The following is a 15299-nucleotide window of genomic DNA, read 5'->3' as shown; positions in this document are numbered from 1 at the left end:
GCAGCGCTCCCAGCCCGCGCTGGGCTGCCAGCAGGTGCGGCGAGAGGCGCGCGGGGGGTCGCGGCCGGGCGGGGCCGTGGGAGCGGCGCGCGGCAGAAGTTGCTGCGGCTGCGGGACGGCGCCGGCCGAGCATCTCCGCGCCGGCCGCTTGGTGCGCGGGGCGGGGCGGGGATCAGCCGGGCGCTGGAAGGTGGCGGCGGCGGCGGCCGCTGCTGCAGTAGCAAACTCCGGCTGTGAAAAGTAGCCGGGCTGCGGCGTCGGGTGCCCACGGTGCCGTGCTGCCTTGGCGCGGGATGGCCCGCCCCCGGCGCGGAGGTGGTTGTGTCCGCCCGCTGATATTCCGGGTAGTGCCGTGTGCCAGGTAACGTGCTTCGCCGCGAGCGCGCACTCCGAGTTTGCCGCGCGCGCGTGTGTATGTACGTTTGTGTGCCTGTCCGTCCGTCCGGCGTCTCGCGGCGCACCCAAGGTCAGGAGCGAGCCGGGCGGCACGCGCTGCCTGCTGACCTCTGCGACCTGCGCTTCGCTGTGGAGCAAACGAGCTGTTGCGTGAGGGAGCGAGCCCGCTGCGGGCACCTGTGGGCAGGTGTGAGGGACGGAGCTGCCGCCGCTTTGGAACCCGGAAACTTTTTCCCCCATCGCAGCGTGTTTAGAAGCGTTTTCTGAGGAATCGGAAATAAACGCTGCTCGTGAGTAAGCCGCCTCACCGCGATCGCGTTTCACAGATCCGCTTTCGTTGCGATAATGGAAGAGCAGCAAAGCTGTTGAGCTCCATCTGTATGCATTAGGAGAGGCGGCTGATGTGTACCCTGGGGCCGTATTATTTGCTATTTCATTACTTCTGGATCAGTAATGACATTCGGGAGGACTGCACGCGTAGCGACTGCTTTCTAGGGACGTCCCTTCACTAGAAAGCTCTCCGCTAAAGATCGCGGTGCTGCTGCTCGGCTGCCGACGCGCTGCCCTGCTAGGAGGCACTCGTGCTGCTCGTGCCCGCTGCTGGCAGCGCACAAGTTGTGGGGTTTGCTGGCAGCGGCGTGGCTTTGGGAGGAGTCCCGGAGCTCTCCTCGTGCTTCGGTATCCGCGCTTTTTTTTCTTTTCTTTTTTCCGTTCTTCCTTACCGGTTTTCATCCAGCAGAGCGACACAGCTTTCCTGCCTGCTTCCAAAGCTCGCTCCTTGTGTTTGCACCGAGCTGTCACCGCGGCTGGCAGCAGGAGAGCCTGCGAGGAGGCAGAGCTGGAGCGGGCGGAACGTGCCCCGAGCTGCAGGTACCGCGCCGGGCTGCAGGGAGGCACGAGGGAGCCCTGGGTGCCGCACTAAGGCTGCTTTGGGTTGCCAGCAGCTGTCGGCTGGTAGGAAGGGAACGATGGAAGATGAGCTGTGATGGGAACTTTCCCACCCAGGTGTCCAAGGCAACTGAGCTTGTTGGGCTGCGCAGGCTGGAAAAGAGTGGGATAAGTAAATAATACAAATTATAAATACCCAGAGTTGGCAGTGCTGCGGTGGTAACACAAACGCGTGTCTGTTCTGCCTTCCTGCCCTGCGGTGCTCCTTGCACCCACCCACCTCAGCTGGAAGGGATTATGAAAGCTGAGCAATAGTGGTGCTGTTGCTGATTAACAAGGTGGTGGGAATGCCTACAGGCTGTTGCTCAGCATGCTGAGCTCTCTGGTGCAGGTATACTCTGTGCTTTATCGGTGTGTGTTGTACCAGGGGTCAGTGCTGTGGATGGGCAGGGTGAGGGGAAACTGCTTGAGCCTTAAGACTGAAGAAAGAACTTGAGGTGCTCTGTAGCTAATGGACGATGTCCTGCCAGCTTGTGTTCAACAAGTGTGTGGCTGGGCTGTCAGTTGTTAGGAACTTTCTTGAGTCTTGGGCTTGTGTCAGTGTGGGTGACAAAAACATGGTTTTCCCTAAATGTGGCATTGCTGTTAGTGAATGCAGTAGGAAGGAGATGAAGATTTCTGTTCTAGCCATGGCTTGCAGGCTCCTGTGCTATCAGTGCAGCTGGGAACAACTGGGAATGGGTGCTGATGTGGTTTGCTGCCAGCTCTGGGTGCTTAGCAGCCGCAGGTGGGCTGTCCTGCCTCGCAGTAGTTGGGTCTCATAATATGACAGAATCTGGCTAAAAACCTCGGTGCTGTCATTTAAGTGCCACATCCCAGGTAATTCCACACCTGAGTTTACCCCTGAGGTGGCATTTAGGATGTTAGTGGCATTACTTGTGTGGCTGTTTGCCTCAAGAGCACAGGAGGGTCAGCTGTGAGGAGGAGTTGGGATTGCCAAGGCTCTGGTGGCCGTGTCCCATTGTGTCCAGACCTCCTCCTAGGCTGGTGGAAAGTGGGTAGGAGAAACAGACAAAGCACCTCAGATAAAATAAAGTGCTGTTAATCTGAGAAATCCCAGGAAGTTGTGCCAGGAGTTAACCAGGAGCTCTGAGTGTTGCTGTGCTCTGTGTGAGCCGCAGAAGTCTGGGCTCTGTGTCACTGACAGCGTTCTGCTGAGCTCCTGGCTCTGAGCAGATGGCTTGCTGTGTGCTGTCCTGTGCTGGAACATGAAATGCTAAAAGCTTCTTCTGCTAGCCCAGGGCGCGCTGCTTACCGTACGTGTGCTGGTAATGTTCTTTTTGAGTGCCTTTCCTTGAGTCATCTTTAGACATTCCTTTGTATTTCTGCTGTGCTTAGTTTTAAACTTTTGAGTATTAAGGATTTGCTGCATCACTTTTGTTTGCAATGCTTTTAGTTATAGTTCCTTTTTATGATTTTTATTTGCTAAGCTTTTATTATTTAGATTGAAACAAAACTACTTTTTTTTTTTATTGTTTTGAAAGCTTTTCATTGCTTCTCTCTCTTCTCACACAACTTGTTGCATGCATGATGTGCTGTGGCTGCTTAGGCTGTCTGCATGCTGGGCAGTTTGGGACAGCAGTGGAGAAGGAGGTAGTGAGTATTTTTGAAGTGCTGGAGGCAGGCTGAAGTAATGAAGTAATGTGGCAGCCTTCTGTTCCCATCCTTGCTCTGGGTAATGGACAGAAGGCTACTTGTACCTCCTGGTCTGGCACAGGCTTATGAAAGGAATATGGCCCTGAGCGATCTCCTCAGTTGTTGGGTGGAGCTGAGGCAGGTTTTGATCCATCTCCCACAGTGGCTGACAACTCACGTTGGCGTTTTAGCATGCTGCAAAAGCAGCCTAGCTTTCTGTCTGTTGTGTGAAAAGGAGGTTGGGTAGAGAACTCACCATTGCAGGGTTTGTAGGAGTTTATGTTTATACATGTGTGACATGACAGTGGTATTTGGTCACTAGATAGAGATTTTTGTCTTTGCTCGGCGTCAGAATCACTGGATTTTCACTGGGATGTGCAAAATTGTCTTTGGATTGCTGTTACCAGTCATCAGAGAGCAGTAGTGCAGTGGGAGCAGAGTTACCACAGTGTGGGGCAGTGGTTCCTGGGGCACTGTTCCAGTGGGCACTGACCTCTGTGTTGTGAGGTGCCTGGGAAGCACATATGTAGGGATCTGTGCTTCTGTTTGGGTACTTGTAGTGAGCACAACATACAGCTTTACATGGTGGCGCTGGTGAGAGCCATCTCCAGCAATGATGTGTGGTTCACATTGCACCAGTATACCATTAGTGGTAGCAGTTGTATCACTAATGTGTGATACTCATTTGAGAAAGAGAAGACTTGGGTGGTGAGGGCAGCTTGGTAGGTGAGGCCAATTTATTTTACAAATCACCCCAACAGAAACTCACAATAGAATCTTTTTTTGTTGTTTGTTTTGCTAATTAAAATTTTAGCTGTGCCCCATCCTGTTTCAAAAGCCGGGAGAGTAACCTGCCTTGTTTAAGAGTATGCACAGAGTTAAGTAATTGTTAATAAAAGAGAGAGTATGCCCGCATGAAGAAGGCAATGGATGGGAGAGCTGTGTGCAGGTGCAGCACTATGAAGGTGAGTGCCATGCAGCCATCAGTGAATGGGGCTGAAGCTCTGGTCTGTGTATGTGGGGGCTGCTCAGTGTTGTTCTGCATCTGTGTGCATTGAGGCAGCTCCTCCAACAGGCTGCTGAGGCTCAGCGTGGATGATTTCTATTCTCCTGGAGAGTAATTTGTCAGGAAATGAGCAGCAGTATGCTCTGTGTGTCCGACAGTAGCGCAGACAGGTCCAGAGCAAGGCTTTATTTTGGGGGTGAAGTAATTTTGAACTTTCCATCAATTAAAAAAAAAAAAAAAAAAAAGATTTTTTTTTTTTCCTCCCCATTTAAAGTACTTTAGTGGCAGTGTTAAACTGAGAGGGACAGAGCTTTGGTAAGGACAAAACTTTGTTTGTGAGAAGCGTGTTTCCAGTGAGAGATTCCCACTTTCGGAGGATTAAAATGATTTGGCATCTTCTAAATGTTGTCAAAGAGTTGCAAGATTTCATTGCAATGGCTTTAAGTAAAACTTTCATTCAAGATGTAAATTAAAAAAATAATCAGAAGGTTAAATTTGCCCAGAAGAAGCAGTCTTTCTTCTGGAATAAAATCTGACAGTGTCTGAGGGGAAGTGTTCGGATTGCTTTCCGGTAAAAGCTGGAAAGAAAATAAGCATTCGGTTCTTGTTCAATTCTTTTTGCTCAGTTTTGTGTGTGTGGTTTTTTTTTTTTTTTTTCCTTCCCTATTTTTGCAGTTGGTCAATTGAACAGAGAAGCCCATTAATCTTACGGACCAGCTCTGAGAGCCTTGAGGATTGCTGTCTTCCTGTTATTTTGGCTTTTGGGCCGAGCTGCACGTGGCTCTTCTTTTCAACTATCAGCCCTAGATGAAGTATCAGAGACCTACACTTGAGAGAGTAACTCTCCAACAAGGGTTTCTGAGGCTTTTGTTGACAGTTCACGTCATGCTGTGTTCTCTCCTGTGTCTGTGGGGCTCAGGGCTGGAGTGAGGTGGAGTCTCAGGTGTTTGGTGTGCTGTAGTCCTTGAGGGAATTGCATGCAGAGATGATGCACCGCGCTGAGGCTGACCTGGTGGGAGAATGGGCAAATATGGGGAAGCTTTATGAGCTGGTGGGGGGTGGTGAGACAAATATGTGGCTCGTAGGAGGGAAAACAGTAGGATGTGTTTTAAAATAATAGGAAGTTGCTCAGTAGTTTGCGAAGATGATGGAAATCTGGCGTGGGGACGAGGAGAAGGGGTTGGTGTGTGAATGACGGCCGTGAGATGGTGGCAATTTGGAGCTGATTGATGATGACGGGAAGGAGCTCTGGTGAGTGAAAGCAAGAACGAGAAGGGGCAAACAAGAAGGCTGGTGTCGAGAAGTGGGCTCGGACTGTGGATGTGAGCAGAAAGCTGATGGATTGAAACCTCTGAGTGACAAGGAGCGAAGAGAAGACGTGAAAAAGAGACATGATGCGGCTTCGATTTTAGTGAGCCGCAACGAAGAGGATGTTTTATGTCACTCTGATCATGATGGAAATAGGAGCTGGGAAGGAGAGGAGAAACCTTAATGAACAAACGGGATGGAGGTAGAGATGGCGTGTCAAGTGACTTGTTCCCTGTAAAATAAAATAATGACAAAAAAAGGATGCTCCCACCCTTCCAGAATCCAAGCCATCCACCCTCCACCCCATTTTATATGTTTAGGCACATCAGTGATAATATGTCACGTCAAATGCGTTTGATATATCTGCTTATATCATGTCTAATCTTGGCAGGAACTATCAGAGTAATTACATTTCCTGTCAGGCTGATCGCCTCTCCCTGTGCCTGAGCCCAGCACTCTGTGTACGTGGGTGCAGCTTTTCTTCTGGATGTTTGGGTGACTCTCAGCTCTGCAGTGCCCTCTCTCTGGCTCCAGAGGAGTTTTATAGCCAATCAGTCTTCCAAACTAGCGATAATGATGTCCGTATCAGGGCTGTTTAACACAGAAGGATATTGATGATTAACTTATGATTAATGTTTTTGAGACTGGAAGCGAGAAAATATATTTTGTGTTATTTATTTATGTGTGTGCATGGGGATTGCCTTGTAAAAACAGGCATTAATTACACTTTCAAAAGAAGGTGCCAGGTGCCTTTGTGGGGCGCGTCTGAAGATGGCATGCTGAGGTTTTTCTCCATGTTTGGTGATTTTATAACAAATATTAGGCAAAAACAAAAAATAATAACTACATTTCTGAGGAAAAGAAGGAAGGAAGGTGGAAATGGAATGAGGAGTGATGGCAGTGGAAGTGAAGAATATTGCCCACAGCTCTACGGCTTCACTGAACATAACCCAGCAACGCCATCCTCCTGCAGGGGGTGCAGCATGGGATGCACAACTTTATGGCACTGTGAAAGCTTCTTCCAAGTTACTTGCTAAAAATACCTCTGGAACAGAGAACATCAGAACTGCAGCAGTGGTGGAAATGGGGGGAGCAGCTGGTCCTGGGGAGAAGAGCAGGTTTGGAGGAGAAAGCTCTGGGAATTACTGCTATGAAAGGCTGGTTTGTGGTTACGATTAATGTCCCTCTGTCTTTAGGAAGATTCAAATAGTTCCCAGTTTGTGCTAAACTTAAAAGGAAAAATGTGAATAACCCTTCTGGGACCGAGAGCTAAAGGTCAGAGATTGTGAACAGAAGCATTAATTGCTGCACTAAAAGGAGAACCCATTGGCATCTTTAGCGGGTTGCCTATGGATGAGAGCAGTATTCATGCTGGTGAGTGATGACACAGCAAGATTCCAAGAGGGGGAACAGATTTTTCCCTTGTTATTCCATGATAAGACCATCATGCTGATAACATGTTAGCTGTCTGCAGGTTGGAAGGAGACGGTTGTGGAGGTCCCTTCCAACCTATGAAGCATTTGGGTGTTATTTCGGTTGTGTGTTGTGTTTAATACTCAGTATTCCAAGAAATGCTAAGCGTAGGATGTAGGCACTGTGGGGCCTTGTGCCATCCAGTGCTGACAGCACACTTTGGTTTATTTAAATTAGATGTTAAAATTTTGGTAAAAAGTTCTGTCTGTGTTGTTGGTACCCTTCCAGTAAGTGATGCCACAGTGGGTCTCCCATCCTCAGGTCAGCATCTTTGTGTTTGCAAGTTAGTTTCTGTTCTCCCTGTTTGGTGTTTGGATGCTACTGACTTGTTAAAAAGCCCCACTGGTTTAGGATACAGGAGTTATCCTGCGTGTGCTAGCACTGCTCTGCTGAGTGCTCATCACTGGCTCAGCTGCATTGGGAGAATGTGAATAATGGGGGAAGCTGTGACGTATGGTAGGACTTGCTGTTGCAGCAGATTGCTGTGTGTATGATTTTGTATAATGATAATGAAGCTATTTCTGCTTTTCTTCTCTCACTGACATATTCAGCGAATTAATGCATGTTTACTTATGCAAGCAAGGGTCTTGGAAATCAGAAATTTTCCTGTGTTGCAGAAGGAATTCATTTATTTCTTATTTCTACAGCTCTGTTTGCAAAAGAACCCTTTGCAAAGCCACTTGTTGCTAGAACTGCGTTGGGCTGTGCTCAGCCCTGTGCTGCTGTCAGCACTCCCTGCTGCTGTGTACCTTGAAAGAAGCCGCTGTCTCTGGGGAAGGAGGGAAGTTGGGAAGGAATACAGTGGTTTGCAAACAAGATTCTTCTTCTTTTTTTTTTTTTTTAATATTTAAATTGGTTTAACTTTGTAGTAACAGGTGGCAGACTTTCTTATTTTACAACTCTTTATTTTGGATATGCTGTGGAAAATTATTTAGATTTAGCTGTTCCAGTCATTTGGGAAGAAAGTAATTGCATGCCGACTGCATTTTAGACTTAGCTAATAGCAGCTTGCCTTCACCAGTGCAGTTTCTAGCAAATCCTGTTGGACTGTGCAATGATGTGCTTGGATTAAGTTTCCTCCCTATTGCGTATTCTACAGCAAAATGCATTTTCTGTTAGGTTGGTGGATGGTTGTATGGGATGGATTTTGTTTGCTTTTGAACTAGCAGAAGCCTCCTAGGCAGTTCCATCAAATCTCTACAAGCAGAGTCTGGCTCCTGTCCCCTCCCTGCCAGATGCTGCTCCCTGGGGCTGTGGGCCAATGTGAGTGAAGTTTGATGGTAGGACATGGTTTGGTGCTGATTCTCTTGATGGATCACAGAACCATAGAATGGCTCGGGTTGATAAGGGCCACAGCCGTCATCCAGTTCCAACCCCCTGCTATGTGCAGGGTCGCCAGCCACCAGAGCAGGCTGCCCAGAGCCACATCCAGCCTGGCCTTGAATGCCTGCAGGGCTGGGGCATCCACAGCCTCCTTGGGCAACCTGTTCCACCCTCTGTATGAATGGTGCATGGTAAGCAGAACAGGACTCTGAATGCTAAAGAAGATTAAAAATTTGTTTCCGAAGAGAAATACTTTGACTCTAGCAATAGCCTTAGAGTATGTCAGTGATCTTGATTCTTGCACCTCTCTGTTTATCTGTCAGAATAGGATTCTGTATGGATGGCCTTCCTCAGTGCAGCCAGTGTGAATGAAGAGGGGCAGCGCTTTGACCTCACCTGTAGGTACTTAAGGTATTTCCCCACAGCGGCGTACTTCAGAAGTTGCAACTCGTGGTTGTTTGGCAGCATTGACCCACGTGCTCAGGCCCTGAAGGCAGTGCCCCAGGGCTGCCCTTCTCACTGTAGCCTGAGGTTTTGTGCTGCTGAGTTCTGTAACCACACGCTGCCGAAAATATTTGCCTTTTCAGTGGATTCAGATCTCCCAGAATAAATAGCTGCAGGTTGAAGTACTGGCAGCCCAGCTCTGTGGATTACTCTCATGTTTGTTTGGTATCTGGGGATGCTGCTGGCAGAGCTGAAAGCTCTGAGCTGATCAGTATCAAGCTTTTAAAAGGAATAGCAGAAGTGTGAGCATCAAATTCTGCAGAAGATCTGAATATCTCCTTTTTTTGATGTGAACTTTCCTGAAATGTTTGAAGTAATATTATAACTAATGTCTGACCTTTTAATTAAAACTTTGCTGGTTTTGTCAAGGTATTTTCCACCGTAATGCTCTTACTGGCAGAGCTTTTTGTATTCTCCTCAACGGGTAAATGATTAATGGTCTCAGCACTGCCTTCTGGATCACCTTGTAAGAGGTCTCCTTCATCAATCTGGCAAGAGGATTGTATGGCAGTTTGCACCCTAATTACAGTCCCCAGCTGGGGATGTGCTGCTTAACAGATGACTTGGAGTGGAAGTGTGGTCGGCTCACGTATAGATGGCTGTGGAGTTGTGTGATGCTCGGCTGCAACAATTTGATTTCCTTTCTGGAAAAAAAAAAAATTCACTTCAATATAAACACCGTGGCAGACAAAAGCGTTTAGCTGGAATTAACTCTGTAACTTAAAGGTTTAATAATAACAGCAGTTCTGCCTCCCCCCGTTTTCATCTCTTCCGTCCCTTTCTCTTGCAGTTTTACAGACGAGGGCAGTACTGCAAGCCAGAAATTGTATTAGCAGCAGAAACATTAAGGTATTCTACAGGGCAAAACAAAAGTGATTCAAAAGGTGCTGTTATAGATAATAAGCTTTAGCATTGAACGCTTTACCCAGAAGACAGCAGATTACTTCTAGTGGCCTGTCGTTATTGCTGGCCTTTTTTTTTTTTTTGCTCCTGGCTCATCTGTGGTGTGATGCTGGCCGTCAATTAAGATGTATTTCTGTTGGAGCTACAAGACAACTGCCCTGCTTCCACCAGGCGTGCATGTGTGTGCTGTTGCTCAGGCTGATGCATCTGAGTGTGCTGCTCAGGAACAGCTTAGTTAAGGACTGGAGGACAGCTGGCACAGCACCCAGGAGGGCTCGGAGCAAGGTGCCCATTCTAGTAGCTGACTGTGAGAAGATGAGGTGAACGATGTCATTTCTGAATTGTTTTGCTTACATATCAGTGTTATGGCAGATAATATTGCCCAACCAGACAAAGTGGTGAATATATTGGTAATCTGCAAAACAAAACTTTTTATTAATTTTAGTAAGAAGTCTGAGATTTATCTAAGTACTGCTAACTTCCTACTGGGTGACATGTACTTGGAGGATGAAGGCAGTGGAAAGGGGCACTGAAGCTGGGCATAGGAAATGAGTGCAATTTGCGCCTATATCCCAAAAAACTGGACTTGAAGACTAACATCTGTGTTTAGGGCAATAGTGGTGAAAGTGGGGGTGCGAGTGACCTCCTTTGACTAACTTGAAGAGGGGAGGAGAAAAAGTCTTGTGACTCACTGGAGGAGTTGCACGTATCTGAGCTGCGTTCAAGTGCTGCAGGGTGTTACCAAATATTGGGAGTCTGTTCTCTGCTTGCAAGCTCATGTCAAAGAGGATGGACGAGGGCAGATAGGCGTGTGTGTGGGAGGAACTTGTCAATGCCTTGTGCTTGATTTACAAGAAATCCATGTACAGTTGTCATCCCTGGAGATGGTCAGATAATACTTTGTTATGCTTAGAGGAAACTCTGCTGGGTTTCCTTCTCCATGGCAAATGGAAGGATTGATCCCAGAGTTGTTATACAAAGCATCTATTATCCAGAAATTGTATGTGCTGTGAAGTAGAATCTGAGAGGTCATCTGGAAAGCTCTGCTTTCTTCATTCCAAGTTTTTGATCAAAACTCATGGTTTCCTGATGTTTTGGTTTCTATATGCTCCTTCAGCTCCCATCTGGGGAAAGCAGTCCTTCCATTCCTTGTCCTTTTGGGTGAAAATTGAAGGCAGTCTGTATCTTCTGTTTTTCCTTCTTGTTAAAAAACTCAACACAGTGCTGCCTCCGTATCTGTCTTTCAGATGGGATGGCACCACGGTTCGATGTTTGCACGAGCGTTCATCATCCTTCAGTTGCAGAAGCAATTGGAAGCAAATGATCCAGGTTACTGCAATTTCTCATATTTTGTGTCCTTTCCAATTGTGCAGCTGGAACTCCTTCCCTGAGCTGCACTGACACGCGGTGAGGCAGCACACCTCACACAGCAGCCCCGTCAACTGGTGGTTGTGCTGCCTTTTGCCCAGCGTAGTTTGAGCATGGTTGCTCCTTCAGGTTTTGTTCCAGGACAAATGCACCGTAGGTACTTGAGAGAGGAAAGCATTTTCTCCTAAATTACTTTAGCAAATGGAAGCCCTTTTTTTTTACTCAGGCTGAAGACTTTGTCTTGGCTGCAAGCCTGGGAGATTTAAACATTTGCTGTTCCTTTTATTGTTCAGACCTGTGCTGCATATTTTAAGGGAGTAAGCAGTCTGTCAAGTTATTAGAAATCATTACTTTGCTACGGAGTTATTGAATGGATGTGCAAACAGGTGTTTGTCAGGTTTTGCCTTCTGGACTGAATATTTTTGATGTTTCACGAACTTTTATGTGCAGTCAACCATGGCACTTTGTACAGGAGAACGCTTGATTCAGATTATCCCAGCAATCAGGGAGCAGAGATGTGGCTCTGTGATTCATAATTGAAATTTAGCCTTTAGATTAACTTCATTAGTATGCTGTTGAACAAGGACCGGGTGTTAATAAATGAAAAATCCTTCTGGGTTTCAGCACTGAGTGCCACGGCAGGTCTTTGCAGTCCATGATGAATATTTTATTTTTGCTGTGACAGCATTATTTTAGATTGGAGCATGTTCATTTAGGTTTTATTCGTCAGAATTGCACAAATGTTTCTGTGAGCGACGGAGAAAGGTTTTTATCTCACATAAGGTAAAAACCAAATTTCTGGGAGAGCCACGTTTGTGAGCCATTCTCAGATCCGGAAAAGGAATTCTAGAGAACAGACTGAAGTTTCCCTTTCAAATGACACTTTAGAGTAGCGGTGAAACCAAACATTTCTTCAAGTCCTTTCTGGGGAAGTAGAAAGTTAACAATCATCTCCACTTTTGGATCTGGATTTGCAGTTCAGCAAAGCATCAGTGGCACTTGACTGCATTTGAATGTGCTGGGACTTGAGGTAACTGCTTCAGGCTCACTCCACTCCGGGCACCTAATGCTGTCTATCACGTATCTGTGTGCTGCTGCAGATGAGAATTCAGATTTCTGTAGTGGAAGTTCCTGGGTGCAAAATGAAGGTGAATGTGGTTGAACTTGCGGCACCTGTGCCATACCTGTTAGGAAGCTGTTACTGTTTCTGCTTCTTAAGCTGTTTTCATATTTTTATGTCATGTTTTGCGTTCTCTGTGTGGCTTTATGGAAGATTTGGATGGATTCTCATTTGTCATTCAGCAATACTAAGAAAGCATATTCAAGGAAAAAAATACTGAGTTACTCGAATGGAAAAGAAGATAATAGGGATTTTTGGTTCCTTTCCATCCTCAGAGCTGCTCTTGATCTCCCTAAAGCTGGTATCAGAATGTGTTTTGAGTTATCTGTACATATGCTTTTCAGTGGAGAGTCGTGCACTTGATGTAATTCTGTGTATTTTGGGGTGGCGCAGCATCTGCTTCTGCAGGAAAGGATTAAAATTCAGCTTTTTTCTCATTGCAGCCTTGAGAGAGAGGCTGAACAACAGAGCAGGTTGGTGTCGAGTTCTTAAAGGTTGGCAGCAGGTTTGAACTCGCAGAAGTCTTGTGCTGCATTAGAGGAGTTCAGCTCCGGGGAGCTTCGTGGCTTATGGCAACTGAGCAGCTTTGTTCTGTGACAGACAACACTGCTGATGTCTGAGAGTTTGCGATGGAAATATGAAAAGCAGAAAGGGTTTGTTACAACACAAGTGTTTGGTTCAAGTCCTTGAGTAATTGTGAAAAGTGTAGACTGTGATCTCTTGGCATATTTGAATGGAAATACATATTTTTCTATTAGGCTTTTCCATGACGGTTTGCAGTATGGCAGGAGGAGACTTAAAAATACTGGAAGTTATGCCTGAGAAAAATCAGTTTGTAGGAGGCAGTTCAAGATGAATGCAGTTCCAGAATTTCCATTATTTCTTTCTGTGGAAGACTGGTCCTAATTAGATGTAATGCACATCCCTACCACTCAGAAGAAGCTGCTGTCAGGAAAACTGGAATTAAGCTTCAGGGATTGGCTCTGGGGTGTAGGGGAAACTTGACAAGGAAGTCAAGCTAGATCCAGCTTCTCACAGCCACTTCATGGAGGAAGTGAGGAATTTGGCTTCCAGATCCAGAAAACAGTGTCTAGAAGGATTGCAGACAAAAATCATTTTTAATCTTTCTTCTTTGGAATATTTGCTATGTTTTTGAGCCAGCACCCAGAGCATAAAGTTCTGCATTTAGTTTTAGAAAGGATAGCCTACTCTGTAAAAGTTTGGAATTTTCTGAGACAACTGTGTATAGCGAGGAGAGAGAAATGGAAGGAAATTAGACAGCTATAGAGTTCAGGCAGCGTGTGGCTGCAGTCTGCACAAAATTTGAACAAGCTGCCTACTTGCAGACCAACAAGTAACCTTGGGTTCCCTGGAACTTAAAGTCACATTCAGTAGATGCTACTGGAGCACTTTGTGAAGGCACTTGAGTAAAGGAAGATGAGAGCTTTGCCTCATCTAGCACTGTTTCCAGTAGGAAGATAATATGAGAGAGGTGCAAAAATATCCTGAAGAGTTTGGGGAAAAAGAAAGTCCTGTTTGATTTTCAAGAAACCACTGTTGATGCTGTTTTCCAGCAAGATGCAGGATACATGTACTAAATGCTCTGGGGACACTCAGGAATCAAATGTGTTGTCCAACATTTTGTTTTGTATAATAGAGAACCAGAATTTTTCAGCTCATCCTGATCCGTAGACTGTAGCAACCCCAAACCTTGGCAGCTGCAGCTGGGGAACACGTCCAGCTTTTGCACGCCCTGACAGACCTGCAGCCAAGCCAGAGCCCAAACTGCCAGGCTGCAGCTGCCCTTGCTCATTTCTTCATGTGTGTTTACAAAGATTCAGCTGGGAAGATTTCTCTCCCTCTTTTTCTACCTGAAGTTCTAGAGCAATTCTGAACATAGTGGTGGTGAAGTGTTCCCTCTTCGTGCATTCCTGGTGCTTCCTGCAACGTTAATTGGAAAGTTCTCATATGCTGGTGGTTATGGTCGGCCTCTCCTTTGAGGTCCATGTAGACAGATTAACCTTTTAATCAAAACCTAGCTTATTATCCAGGGCTTAGTGTGACCATCTACCTTTACTAAAACAAGCATTACTTTATTTCTTTGGAAATCCAAATGCATATCATTTCCTGCATTTAACTGACTGCTTAATTCCTGCATGCTTCAGTGAAAGCCAAGCCCTTCTTCTTCTATCTCTTTGATAGCTCACTGACTAAACCAGTGCAGATATCTCCACTGCTGAGTCCTGTTTCATGCTCCATAGTAATGAGGCTACTAGAGAAAAGGTAGTTACGTGTATGGAAAATGTACGTTGTGTGTTAATGGTTTTTGGCTGAGACTACAGCATCTGAACAGTTGTCTGACTTGGAGTGGTTGAGCTCAACCATAAATCTTCTAGGAATGTTATAATGTATAGATATCATTATTCAAGCTGCAAGTGATAGTAGAGCTTAGTTTTTGTGAGATGAATGTGCAGAAAGTAAAACCATGAATGATAACCTCTTGATGCTTGAGCTGAAGATTCCTCCGTGCTTTCTGGGTTGTCTCACCCTCGCTACCTCTTGTTATGATCGCAACCAAAAGTGGAAATACCAAAGGGCAAAACGCTGAAACCATCTGAAATCATTGAGAGGCTTCTCGTTGATTTAGGTGTGAACAAGAAAGCTAATGGGTTTGTGTTCAGCTTAAAGTAAATTTCCTGCTATAGAGGCGCTGTCTGGAAATAAACTATGTCAGATACCTTCCTGTTTCTTTAGTGACATAATACTGTAAAGTCTGGAAATCAATATAATTTGAAGGAATTTTAGGAAAAATGACAAACCTTGAATAGAATCTGTTTCTGGCTTTCAGTATTGTTATTTTGATTATCCAGATTTTGATTTTTTTTATTTTTTTTCTTTAGTAGTTCATAGAATCACAGCCTTGGCTTACTTGTGAAAAACTTCTGGTTGGTTGTTTCTATTGAAAGAAAGCTTAATCTTTGGATTCACCGATCCTCTCTTCTAGTCACAGCTGCCACTTACTTCAAGTCAGTTCCGGCATGCTATAAATCAGAGCCTTCTGAGTGGTCAATCAGTGAGTGATTGCATTCTGCAGCACTGGAAGGCAATCTTTCCTGGTTTAAAATTGAAGTAAAGTGATCTGAAAGGACTGAGCACAGTGCTCGGAGCTTGTGAGCTCTGCAGCCAAGATTTCTGTCATGGGTTGCAGTGGGAGCCTGGGCAAGTAGTTGTATATTTACAGTGTAGAAATATAATTTCTGCTTGAGTCTCTGTCTTGGGGGGGGGGGGGGGGGGGGGGGGGGGGGGGGGGGGGGG

The 15299-nt window shown here is 46.0% G+C and overlaps 1 protein-coding gene across 4 annotated transcripts in view; it reads left to right on the top strand.

The window, feature by feature from the left end:
- Positions 1–15299, top strand: part of THSD7B (thrombospondin type 1 domain containing 7B) — a 292733-nt gene that overhangs the window by 595 nt on the left and 276839 nt on the right. The window contains exon 1 of one of the 4 annotated variants that reach the window (XM_042877910.1): positions 278–361. The exons of 2 other annotated variants lie outside the window; for them this stretch is intronic. The gene's annotated coding sequence lies outside the window, so the exon portion shown is untranslated. Of the gene's footprint in view, positions 1–277; positions 362–556; positions 687–15299 lie in introns of those variants that run through there. One more of the 4 variants, XM_042877911.1, reaches the window with a different exon arrangement.

This window comes from Lagopus leucura, unplaced genomic scaffold (assembly GCF_019238085.1).
Source record: "Lagopus leucura isolate 7727_CA_CO unplaced genomic scaffold, USGS_WTPT01 Super-Scaffold_100019, whole genome shotgun sequence".
Classification (NCBI taxonomy): Eukaryota; Metazoa; Chordata; class Aves; order Galliformes; family Phasianidae; genus Lagopus; species Lagopus leucura.
This window is presented reverse-complemented; position numbering and strand designations above follow the sequence as displayed.